The following is a 13249-nucleotide window of genomic DNA, read 5'->3' as shown; positions in this document are numbered from 1 at the left end:
CCCCGCGTGGCAGCCACTTCAACTTGATTTATTTCCACCCATAACCCGCCTCCCTCATGTTGCAACGCCCTTATCATGGCCCTCAAGGACACCTTCGAGCGCTCCAACGCCGGGTTTCCCACCAAGGTCACCAACTCTTCACCCACCATGAAACTCATCACGTGGGTTTTCCAATTGTGAGTCATGGAGCCAAGTTTCTCAAGCCACTCAATGCCCAATATCAGATCAGCACTCCCCAATTTCAGTGGCAAAAAATTGTCCACCACCACAAAGCCCCCCTTGAGCACCACCCGAACTCCGGCACACCTCCCTTTTCCCAAGATGATATCGCCATTCCCAAGTGAGACCCCAAATTCACGATCTCCGCTCACCGGAACCCCCACCTCCGCCACCAGCAGCTCGGAGATGAAGTTGTGGGTGGCGCCGGGGTCCACCAAGACTACCACCGACTTAGGTCCGACCCTCCTCTCCAGCTTCATCGTTCTCGGACTTGAGATCCCCACCAAGGAGCAAAGAGAGGCTCCAGCCGCCACCTCCTCGTCGCTGGAGTCTACCTCCGGTGGTTTAGACGGTCCGGCGATCGCGTCATCTTCTTCTCCAAGCAAGAGATGCTGAGTTCCTTGTTCTTGCAGCGGTGACCGACGCTCCAGCGTTCGTCGCACCGGAAACAGAGGCCACGAGCCTTGCGCTCCTGGTGCTCGAAGTCGGAGAGACGCCGCGGCTCCCCAGATCTAGCTGTCGACGCCGCCGCGGTGGTTCTGGGTGCGTTCACCGACACCTGCGACTCAGTGGGTGCTCTTGGCCACCCCTTGAAGGTGGAGGCTTGTTGGATCGGGGTTCCAAAGGTCTGGACAAGTCCGGATCCGGTCACGGATCTGGATCCTGAAGACTCGGATCCACTGGCTGCGGGTCTACCCGTACCAAAGAAATTGGGCATGACCCGTTTCGACCTACTAACCAAATTGCGCTCCTCGACCCGACCCGCAATCTCCATTGCTTGCTCCAGATTGAACGGGCTCATTAACCTAACATCAGCCTTAATTTCGTCTTTTAGCCCATTAATAAAGTGACCCATCATTATCGTCTCTGGTATGTCTTCAAGAGGAGCTGAAAGCTCGATGAAACGTTTGCGATACTCACTCACGGTGGTCTCCTGACTCGCCGCTAGCCATTGTTCGTGGAGGCTGCCAGCGTGAGTTGGCCGGAACTGGCGCAAGATCCTTGTTTAAGGCTTTCCCAGCTCGGAATTGGTCGCCGCCTATTCTCCCATTGAAACCACCTCAGCGCATCACCTTCAATAGCTGACACCGCCGCTTGAAGCTTTTGCTCCTCCGTGAGATGGTAGTGCATGAAGTACTTTTCTCCCTTCAATATCCATCTGTCTGGATCCGCCCCTTCAAAGAGAGGCATATCCAACTTTCTTGGTCTCCAATATTGGTCACCTCCTCCGTTCTGGTTGTGGTTCCCCGGAGTGTAACCTTGCTCTTGGTTTCTCTGATTGACCAAGCCCCGCAACTCCTCGAAGAATTGGGCCTGGGTTATAGCATTCGCCTCCGTCTGAGCTCCCTGCTGCTGCCGAAGCAACTCAAGCTGATTGTCAAGTTTCTGACTGGTCTCGTTCAATGACTTCTTGAGACTTTCTTCCTGAGTTTTCATCGCCGCCTCTAAGGCCTCCAGCCGTGCTTGTACTCCGGCCATCTGCTCATCCAGGTTATCGCACCGTTGGGTTGTTGAGGTCACCATGTTCTTTCCCTCTTTTTTTTTTTTTTTTTTTTTTTTTGAAAACAGAGTACGGAGGGTGGTTTCCCGGTACCGGCAGGTGCAGGACCGCCGCTCTGATACCACTTGTAACAGACTAGCAAATATTAACTTATAATAAAATGAAATTATGCAATAAAGATTCAATCTTGGGGAAGTTGGGCAGATTTCTGATTACTTTGAAATGGAAATTGCAACAAGAGTAGCTTGAGGCTACTAGTCTCTAATTAGCACCTTTAGGGCACCACTCTCTAGTCTAGAAATTACTATGATCTTGCCTAACCTCCAATCCCAACCCTCCCTTTCTTATATATACACAAGCTGACAAAAAGGATAAAACAGAAGTGCAGCAGCTATCATGATCTCAGGGGCTGCCTCATTGATTTGGTGGTGACTGCTGCCCTGCTGTCACATTCCTTGGCAGACCTTCTCTCATTGGCTCCTCATAACTTGGCTGACCCCTCCTCCTTCGCACATAAGTAATCAAGCCACGGTCCTTAGGAATTAGTGCACTCGTCACATTCTAAAACAGTAGAAATATCAAGTTATTACCAATACAGTGATTTGATCACTTTGACTTCAGCCTCGTCTTCAAACTTTCAATTTCTTCTATTTGTTTCTACAGATAGGGTAACAGACAAATTTGAGGAAATGATCACAAATATTCTTCTTGGGAAAAAAAAAAAAAAAAAAATTCACTTCACAGATGCATGTAACCTTATACAATGTATTCCACCACACGTTCGACCTCTCTTGAAGCATTCGCCAATCTAGTGCCATCTCATACTCAAGGTTGTTAGGCAGAGAAGTATGAGAAGTAGAAACTGCTTCTCTCTGATGGAAATAGTCAGAAACATCAATATAGAGAAGACTAGGCAACTTCAAAGTAGGAAACAAAAGCAAGATGCTTTTAAAAGTACTCGAAGATGAAGCCAAAAACATAAACCAGCAAATTAACGTTACCAATTCTCGTGACATTTGGTTTCTAAGCTTATCAATGACCAGATGCCCAGGAAATGAAGACTTCATTCCAGAGATGGTTAGAACTTTAAAGACACCTACAAGAGCCCTGAAAGCATATGTAAGTTATGCTCTGAACAAATAGTAAAGATTATAGATTCATATAGCATGGAAAGGGGTTCCCTTAAAAACTCATCAAGATTATATTCATGAAAATATTGGCAAGCTACAAACTAACAAAAAAGGGCTTCTCTTGGAACCAACAAAATTCCCCATAAAATCTCTTGGACATCCACCGATACTTAAATTCTAACCTCGCATATATCATAGCACAAGAAATACTACATTCAACAAAAAGTCATCACAGAAAAGGTAATCCCAAATGAGAGGATTCTAGGCTTTGACAAAATCATTAACCAAAGAATTCAATTTCACAACACAGTGAAGTATGAACTACTTCTGGTGCAAGCACAGTAAATTAGACTTAAAAAAGGCCAAGGACCATAAAGCAGATGCAGAAGCTTCTTCTCCAAGATCTGAGAACAAGGTATTGACCTTACTACCTGGAAATGATGTCCTGAATAGAATTTCCACCATTTATTTGCAAAACAAAACAACCAAGACATACTGCACAATATACAAAGAAAAAGGAACGTACTAATTCTTGAATAGAAATAAGTTAAATTGCAGCACATTTAACAATTAACCCCTAAGATTGGACAGTTGAGCATGTCTTATGAGTATTTATCTCACTTCCAGGATAAACAGAGGTCTACAGATTCAGACAATCATTCAGTTTCACTGCCTAACTGCCAGCAAAAGGCTCATTGGTGTCTGGCCTAACTCATTATACCCATTCCCTATTTACAACAGCAGTAAACAGAGGCTCGGAACCTTGCCTACAGATATCAACTTTAGAATTGGAAGTGGAGGATGAAGTTCAATGACAGGTGATCTTGCACGATGTATTGAAGTTACAATCACATTCATGCACATAAGAATCAAAGATCTAGCACAATGTATCTAAGAAGTAACAATCACAGGCACAGTTATAAATGATTAATAAAACATCCTTTTTCCCTTCTCAACTCTACCCCTCTCCTCTCCCACCCCACCTACCATAGCAAGCAAGAACACACACACACACACACACACAAACAATATATAGATGCACAAACCTTCCATTAGGGAGAAGTAAGCACTCCTCATCAAGCTTCCTAACAATCTTCTTTGCAGCTTCCGGAGTTTTAAAAATAGCAAAAGCTTGTCCTACAAGCAGGATATTCAACGTAACTCAACATCATAACGAACTAAAGATTTAAGGTTATGTAAAAAAATTCTTAGTATAGGGTGACTTGCCAGAATGTGGGCTTGATAAGGCAGTATGAGGCACCATTTTCGCTGTGCAATCACATCCAAGACCATGCCATACTATGTTCTGACATAAAATGCAGGCATTCCCAATATTAAAGGTATGCTTTAGAAACAGACAAATTCAAGCAGAATATTATCCTGCAGCCAATTTTCTTTCTTCTTTATTTGTGCTGGCGTGTGTTTTAAGCATGGAAGAGCAATAAATCAACACTACATAAATAGCTCAACAAGAAGGATCAACTTTTGTATGTGCAGGGAAGAAAAAGAAAATGGGTTCCATAACTCTTGGTAGATCACTTCTCGAATCTCAGGACTATAAAGCATGCACGTGATTTTATTAAGGTCTTTCATTACTCCTGAATCATGGTAAGTTTCAATTTCCAATCACATATATAAAGAAATCCAAAAATGGATATGCAACACAAAAGGCAAAATAAAATGACGAGACCACATTGTTTATAAAATCTACCATAACAAAAAAGCAGACCTTTAGAGACATTAACAGTAGAAGACTGAAACAGAAAATATTGGTTATTACAACATGCTTGGAATTTATCCTAGAGCTCATTGACAAGAAGACAAACTTAAACTTGTTACAGAAGCCAAATACATAAACAAACACATTACTCCTTATTTAATAAATAATAAAATCCAAAAGGTCATTACCTCAACTTCGTGTGAGGTGTATGTGGGATCCAAATTCAAGAGCAGAACAAGAGTTTTCCGATCATGGGCTTCCTTCATTCTTTCTTCCCAAGGCTGGAACACAAATTTCGTAAAGGCATTTAAAATAAAGAACCTCATTCAAAATATTTAAAAAAAGTTCAAGAGAGCTTCCTTATTGTAAAAATAAAGAGCTTGTTTCCACTAAAAGTCTAACATTGTAACAAAAAAAAGAAAAAAGAAAAAAAAAAAAGCATATTAAGTCCTATATGCTCTCTAAGAGTCATCATCTTCAGTTTGTAAAATTTTTTACAAGTTCATTTGTTTCTCCACAATTTAATTCAGGTATATTTTAAATATTTACAAAAGGGAAACTTAACACATCGATCAAGAAAGGATCGATCTACATTCATGCATACATTGGCTATCTTAGGCCTTGTTTAATTCACCTTAGTTTTGCTTATATGATCTAAACTTATTTTTTCTGATCTAATCTAACTGTCTAATTTGACTAAAATTGGACCTTATATGTACGCTAATCTATAAGGAAAGTAAATATGAATTGAATTTATTGTTGGTTTGTTGTATTCTCTTGGTTTAGGTTAGGCCGTGTTGGTGTACTTGAGGGCTTGCCCTGATCCTGTTTTTGGTTTAGTTTATTAGTAATATATTCTTACTTGCTTACCAAAAATTTTAAAAAATAAAAAATGATTAGCATTACATAACTCACATATCAAATCTTCAAATAAATGCATCAAATAGATCAACTACATTAGCTATCTATAAAAAAAGTCAACCTTTAAGCATCATCATTGTCCATTAACTTTAATCATTAGATATAGCGATTAATAAGTAGTCAATATGTGATAATTATTTAGAGTTGTGCTAAATTAAAATAAGACTATATTACACGTGAATAAGATAACAATTATATCAACACCACTAATGTTAAATATAAAGAATACAAAAATTAGCAACAAGGAAATCAACAACAATACTATAACAATATTTCACAAAGGTATATAGCTAAATTTTACTCTGTAATTACTGTTATAACCATAGAAATTCAAATAAATTCCAACACTTAGTTCAATCAAGTAAATATCAAATTATTTATGTTTTAACAAAAGCTAATACAATAAACACAATTAGAAATAATGGATGGTAACTAAAACTCTTTATCCTAGACAACAGAGAGAAGTTATTCTATCTATTTTTTCATCAATTTGAAAGAACTGGCCAAAGGCCAGCTGCCTTCATTTTTCACTAAACAAAAATCAGCAGCAATTCCATACTCAATGACAATCGAGCAACCTCCTACCCAAACTCTAGTAAGAATATTCTCACAGGCAAAGATGAGTCATAGCATGAACAAAGTGTTTTCCATATTTTCCAATTACGTTTCAAGAATTAGACCACAAGCACATATGGATTTGGAGAGTCGGATAAATATCAGCTAAAAGGGAAAAAAGATAACTGGAGAAGCAGAACAACCAACATTATCAAACAATGTCTACCAAATTCCACATCAACCTCCTCTCTCCCTAGTTTTCACGTTCCTTGAATGATCCATACTAAAATCCAAATATTCAAATATAACATTCATTAGAATTAAGCAACATCCATTACCAACTTAGGCAATAACATCTCGGGACCATACAAGCATAAATTCTATGATAGGATTGCACTTTATACTTACAAATTTTGGCACATACCCCTTCCAAACACACCAAATAATCAAATTTAGCTAATCACAGAAAAAGATACGCGTAAAGAAAAATACTCACAACATTGCAAGCAAGCACCCATTTGCTCTCGTCCTGTGTACAATATGAGAATGAATGCAAGAAGATTACTACAACAAGAAAATCATACCATAATCAACATTTTTTCGTAGATAAAATATTTATAAAAAAAAAATAAATTATAAGCTACAAAACAGAAGAGAATAAGACCAATAAAGAGACATAGAAGTCAACAAATGAAAGAGATAACACATTAGTACATGAAGATATTTTTACATGGCTATAAAAAGCAGAAAAGATGAACCAAAATTAGAGATGAATGGGCAATGGGGTGATCACTCTAACATTCAATCCATGAGGAAACATCGATTGTATTGTATATAAAGGGAGGCAAAAGAAATTTTTCAAGTGACAATAGTTTTATGCCTCTTGGGTATGTCTTAGTGAGCCTAGGCATTATAATTGCCTTGTCTAAACACAAAAGGCACATTTTCCTTTCGAGGCGTCATAGTGAACCTAGGTAAATCTCCTAACATAGCCTTGTCTAAACACAAAAGGAACGAGTTCCTCTTGGTGTGTCTTTGTGAACTTAGGTAAGTCTCATAACGCCGCCTTGTCTAAACACAAAAAGCACTACATTTTACCGCTCGAAGAGCAAAGAACTACAACCATCACGGCACCACTACAACGAGAGGCAATGCTCCCTCCATCCTCAAAAGACTTCCCCATAATCACATTTAAAACAACGATATCCTTTAAAAATTGTTCTGTACCTTAATTAGTAAATTTCCCACTTGAAACCCTCTTGCTGCGTATCTTTCTCTCAACATCAATAGTAGTAACCATCTGTGCATAAACTTGCACTTGCTTCTTTGTAAAGTGAGATAGAGATTTGGGACATTCTTTTAGGGAAGGAAGGAGTATTGTTTTACATGTTAGCATCTAATTAAAAAAATATGTTACTATTAAATGAATAAACATTCTTTTTCAATACTCTTTTCTTGGCATTTAAATAGTGTGAAAATTCATTTTACCATAATAAAGTCAAAGTAAGTCATTCTTCTAAACTAAATAATTTACTTCTCTCTTTATCCAAGTTACTTTTTACCTTCTCTCTTTTCACGTAGACAATGAATTTTACACTATTTTAGAAGAAACTCAACTGTTATTTTAATACCTCTTTTTCCATCACCAAAAATATATAGTCCCTCACACTCACATCCAACAAAAATACACCCCAAGATTTCTTAAACATCTAGCATTTCAATAAAATAATACCTCCCTATAGCTTTTCATATATGCTTAATCAATAAAATAACAATAGGCACCTAACAACTTATAACCTAGAATATGCATTTTGATAAGGTTAAAACTAATCTGGGGCAAATGGAAGTACCTACACCAAAACAAGAAATTCTAACATAGATTTTCACCACTAGTCTCTTACACATTCACTCACACATTCTAATAATACAAGGTTTTGGTTAGCAAGTAGTTTTATTGAAGCACGTTCGAAAAACTCAAAGACGAGAGAACATTTTATCCGCCATTAGGAAATGAACTGGTACAAGATAATGAAATACTATAGATAAAAGGTAAGGAGCATCCAATTGAAGGTTAAATAGCAACAAACTTACAGGGGGTCTTTGAGTGACTTCGATAAGAAGCCCATAAGCATAAGCGCCCGTAACTTTAGCTTGTTTGATGGACACTCTATTCAACTTAAGATTAGATTTGTCCTCTACTTTGCCCTTAGATTTGAGATGTGTGAGGCCATCCTTTGTACCATCCAACCCCACACCACAACCACTCTCCACTTTATTGCACTGTGGAGCCTTGTCACTTGTATGAGAGGCCAGAGCTGATTTTCGCATATCTTTTGATAGCATTGCACCAGTTTTGCTAGCTTTGTCACTAGATTTCTCCTTTATTACGTTATTGTACTTTGGCTTCTTAGGTAGGCCATGACTTGTACCCCTGTCCAATTGTCTGCTATCACTAATTTCAGCAGCATTGCCAACAGGTTGTCTAGTAGACATTTTAAGCAACTTTCCCACAGGTTTACTCTCAAATATGCTATTAGACTTTAGCATCTTAGGAATGCCACTGCTTCTACCAACCAATTGTTTACCCATCTTGCTTTTATTAGTTGTTTTAGCAGCAACACCAGAAGGCTCTGAAGCATTATTATTTGCAGCAGAAACAGAAGCAGCGTTATGTGCATTGAACCGACCACCATCATCCAATGGTAATGGATTAATAACATTATGCTTAAGTTTCTTTGATGGCTTCTCCTCCAAAGCACCAGAATCATTAACAGACTTCAATTTTCGCACCAAACCAGTTCCTATTTGAATACCCATTTTCACTTCTTTCTTTCCCTTCTCAGAGACAGAAGTGGATGGAACTGAAGCAGAGCCATCACCTTTTCCACAATCATCACGTGACTTCAACCTAAGATTAATTGCCTTTCCACCCGATGGATTAACAGATTTTATCATCTTCCTTTTATCAAATGTTTCAGCAGCAACGCCAGAAGACTGTGACACCTTATCATTACTGCTTGGTAGTGGAGCAACATTATCAGTAAGTTTCTTTAAAGGCCTCTCCACCATAACACCAAAATCAGCAACTGACTTCTGCCCATGAATCTTTGGTCTCTCATTCGATGGATGGACAGATTTTACAAGCTTGGATTTTAGCAAGGTACCACTTGATGATGGTCCTGTCTTTGCAGCAAATTCAGTAACTTCGTCCACTTCAGTTTTTTTGGAATCAGGTGATCTCAATCTGGTTTTTTGACCAGAACCCAAGACCACTTTGGTCTCACATAAATCCACTGAACCTCTATTATCAGATATAGGAACACCCTTTTTGTTCGACACTCTGTCATCCTTCACCAAGAAAGAACACACACCAGCATCAAACAACACATTTTCATCTGCACCAACATTATCCTTGTTGGATACAAAGTTTTTCTTTAGTCCCTTTTTTAGACCCGTATCATCACATTGAACATCTTCACGATTTTTTGGAGGACAGGATTTTGACTTGTCCAAAATATCTTCTGCTCCATCATCATCATTCGATGTTAGAGAGCCTACAATGGCGTCATTCTCTACAGTATTTTCAGCCACGAGAGTATTTTCAACAGAATTAGGTGAATTTTCTATCCTCACTACTGTATTTCCACTATCTAACTTAGCGTGACTTGATGGTGGAATATCATTTTTGTTCAATAAGTAGTAAACTGAAACAGAATAGCAACAAAACAATAGTGTCAAAAGAAAAACTTTTTCTAACACAAGGTCAAAAGATAGATTTTTGGGTTCAAAACACACCCTTAACCATGGCAATTGTTTCACCCAGCACATCAGAAATTGTAGAATGTTGAACATCAAATGTACGATAAAACACAAAGTGTGCTGTCTTAACTTCTTCAGTTGATGGTTGCTGGTTTCATTGATCCTTGGAAATACAAACAAAATTACACTTCCCGGCAATTGCCTCCTGAATTAGTACGAGCAGAATCAGAGGCAGCATCGTAATGCATATCAAAATCAACACTGAGAACGTCCTTGCAACTTAAAACGCCTAAAGGCGCAAAAATTGAATGGAATTTAGCTTGACTCCAAAAATGTCCTCTTCGTCGTTGGGATGTGGTTAAATTTAGGGAATCAAAACCTCAGTCATGGGCTCTCAGCCTCCATCACAACCTTTAGGGTGTGTTCTCTTCGCCTCACTTTTTAGATCTGATTTCACCTTATATCTTGATTAAACTTTAAAACTTTTTTTACAGTGAACAAAATGCACCTTAACTACGTGGTCGCGTCTTCTGCAACCAAGATTAGGTACCCCAATACTATCCCTCACCTTTGGTAAGATATTAGAAATTGTTTCAAAGCCAATATGGTTTTTTCACTTCAATCACCCGAGAAAAAACCTAACAAACCATATTTCATTGGCTCGTTAATCTTAAAGGTGCAGCAGTGGAGCTCCTCCGGCTCACCTTTTTTTATAAAGATGAAACAAGAATGAAATAAAAAAGGATCATTAAGGCAAACAATGAATTAGCTTCTACAAGAGCAACTTCTCATGAACGTTAAAGTTCATACTTATATATATATATATACATATATATATGTATATATATATACACACACACACACACATATATATATATATATATATATATAATAACACCACTTCTTTTTGTGGTCTCTTGAGAGTGAGAAAATGATAGTGTGTAAAAACTTGTTTAAGCCAATGGACAATTCTTATTTTTTGCATTGTAGTGCGGTGAGGTGAAGTGGGGTGGAGAAATTAAAGAACTAAAAGGACAATCCTTCATTGTTTCACCTCAATATGAAAATTGGACTACTTACTTTAGTGAGAAGATTAAACCTAGTGAAGGTCAAATTTGAACGCATAGAATCAAGAATATAAATGACTATATTTAGCTTCCAAAAGTCAGCCCTTGTTAATTGCTCAAAAGTACAAGATTTTGGAATTTATTTTGCATCATCACCTTCCACTCCCACAGCTGTGTCATATTGAACATTAGACTGGCACTAGGGATTTTTCTCTAAGATTTGAGTATTAAACTAAATGTGGTTAGTTGAAGCAAAGATGGAAAATTGTGTAGCACATATTCACGATGGCCAATGGGCAGTAAGGCTCTGTGCGCAGAATTTCATGGTAAGATGAGGATGGAAGGATGCTTGTTAAGGGAAAACATACAGGGGATCAGTTGATAATGTTGGTGTCGTGTTGGAAGATGTCTAAAGCATGTGGTGTCATAACTGGAAAATGGAGGAAATATATTGTGTTGTTATACTACTCATCGAATCACCCAAGCACATACCGCACATTAGCACAGCCATTGAAAATCTAAAAGCATAACTACTTTTCATCCTCCCTCTAAGTAGAAGCAACAACTAAGTTAATTGACCACCCTACACTTAAGATACTAAAGAACTAAACAAACCGATTTCTCTTTTTTATGCCTCTAATATTTGTAATCTTCAATCAAGCATAACAAACAATATCAAAATTTCTAAACCCATTGCCCATCCACCTCAACATAATTTCCTATTTCAACAAACCAATGCTATGGAACATACACCAAAAGTCATCCATCGTATCAGAATTATCTTCAAGTGGCCACACTTACCTATGCCTTCCATTTAGAAACTTCTACCTTCTCTATGAGACAGTAATACTATAATGATCTTTGATATATTGACTCCCCTGTTACTTTAATAGCCTCACAGTATCAGCACAACAACAATTAATAATCTTCCCCCTTGATTGGTCACACAAAGACAAACCAGCTCATGGCCTTAAAGACAATTAAATAGGATAGCATTAGTGGCTTGCTGCAGCGTCTCAACACCCATCAAATCCATATTGTTACAAATAAAACCCAAAAACATCATTAGTGGAATCCATAAGCACCTACTAGTACATTTCAAGAGGTAAAAAGGCATAGACAGTTTTATCCCTAATTGACTTACGTGCCAAAAATTAAAGAATCAGGTGAATTCATAAAGAGACACGACTTCAGCAAAAGTGAAAGAAATAACAACTAAAGCTAGTAAACTATAAAAGGTAAAGCCACTCTCACACACACTATAAAAAAAAAAATAAAAAAAAAACAAAAAGAAAAAGAAAAGAGAGAAGTGCAATATGAACATTAGTAATATATAACTACAATAAGCTCATAAGGCACGATCAATGATGGGAAGCAACATATATATGCCATACTCCACACTCAAAAACAACAAAAAAAAAAAAAAAAAAAAAAGTAGAGAACAGGAGCAATTAAAGAAATTTTAACATGTAAACGTAAGAATAAAATCTCAAAAATATTACCAGGGGATTAATATTTGCCAAACCTCTGCCAAAACCAGTAGCTAAAAACAGCTCATTCTCAAGCACATTTACACCTCCCAAAAAATTAGATACTTCCGAAGGACGGAAAAACCATAGCACTTTGACCTTCCTTTCTTTATTAGGACGCTCATAAATTTGGATGAGCTTACCAATGTATGGTTCTGGTAATCCATCCTTGAACAGATATACTGAATCGTAGAGAAAGTACTCCACACCATCATATGTAAAAGAATGATAAATCTGCAAATCCCCATCCTTACCACCTAATCCCTTCTTTAGACCCCACGAGAAGTCTACTTCATCAAGTTTACCTTCGTCACTTACAGACATTTGTATAAGATGAGTGATGATGCACAGATCTGCATCATAAGGCAAGCACTGTCTTAGACAAAATACACTACAGCAAAAAATAATATGCTAGAATCTCCACATAAAAGTTTTAATAACTGTCATCAAAGAAGTAAAATTCCATCACCTATGCAGGTATTTAAAAAGCAAATAGAATATCAATCAATCAAAGTCTTACTCCCATAAGTGGGGTCGTCTACATGAACGTAAAATTTATGTATGATCAAACACATATATATGGAAGTAAAACAATTCACATTTTAAAAAAATATCAGTAACAATTCGCGTTTAAATATTTCGCCAAATAACTAGAACAAACGCAAACTTGGTTACTTAAACACTTGATCGGTTGATCCCAAAACCTCTACAACATAATCCGATAGGCCTATCTGATGGGAGACCATTCAAAGGGATCCACAAATCAGAAACGTACACAGCGACATTACTAGGATAAATTATCACATACTTAAAACTTTACAAGGTAGCAGCATTAGAATCACTTTTTC

At 37.7% G+C, this 13249-nt stretch overlaps 1 pseudogene; it reads right to left on the bottom strand.

Annotated features, from left to right (window-relative positions):
* Positions 1-2326: 2326 nt before the first annotated feature.
* On the bottom strand, positions 2327-12787 carry LOC145566930 (protein ANTI-SILENCING 1-like; annotated as a pseudogene).
* Positions 12788-13249: the final 462 nt, after the last annotated feature.

The sequence above is a fragment of the Chenopodium album genome, chromosome 11, assembly GCF_948465745.1.
Source record: "Chenopodium album chromosome 11, dcCheAlbu1.1, whole genome shotgun sequence".
Lineage (NCBI taxonomy): Eukaryota > Viridiplantae > Streptophyta > Magnoliopsida > Caryophyllales > Amaranthaceae > Chenopodium > Chenopodium album.
This window is presented reverse-complemented; position numbering and strand designations above follow the sequence as displayed.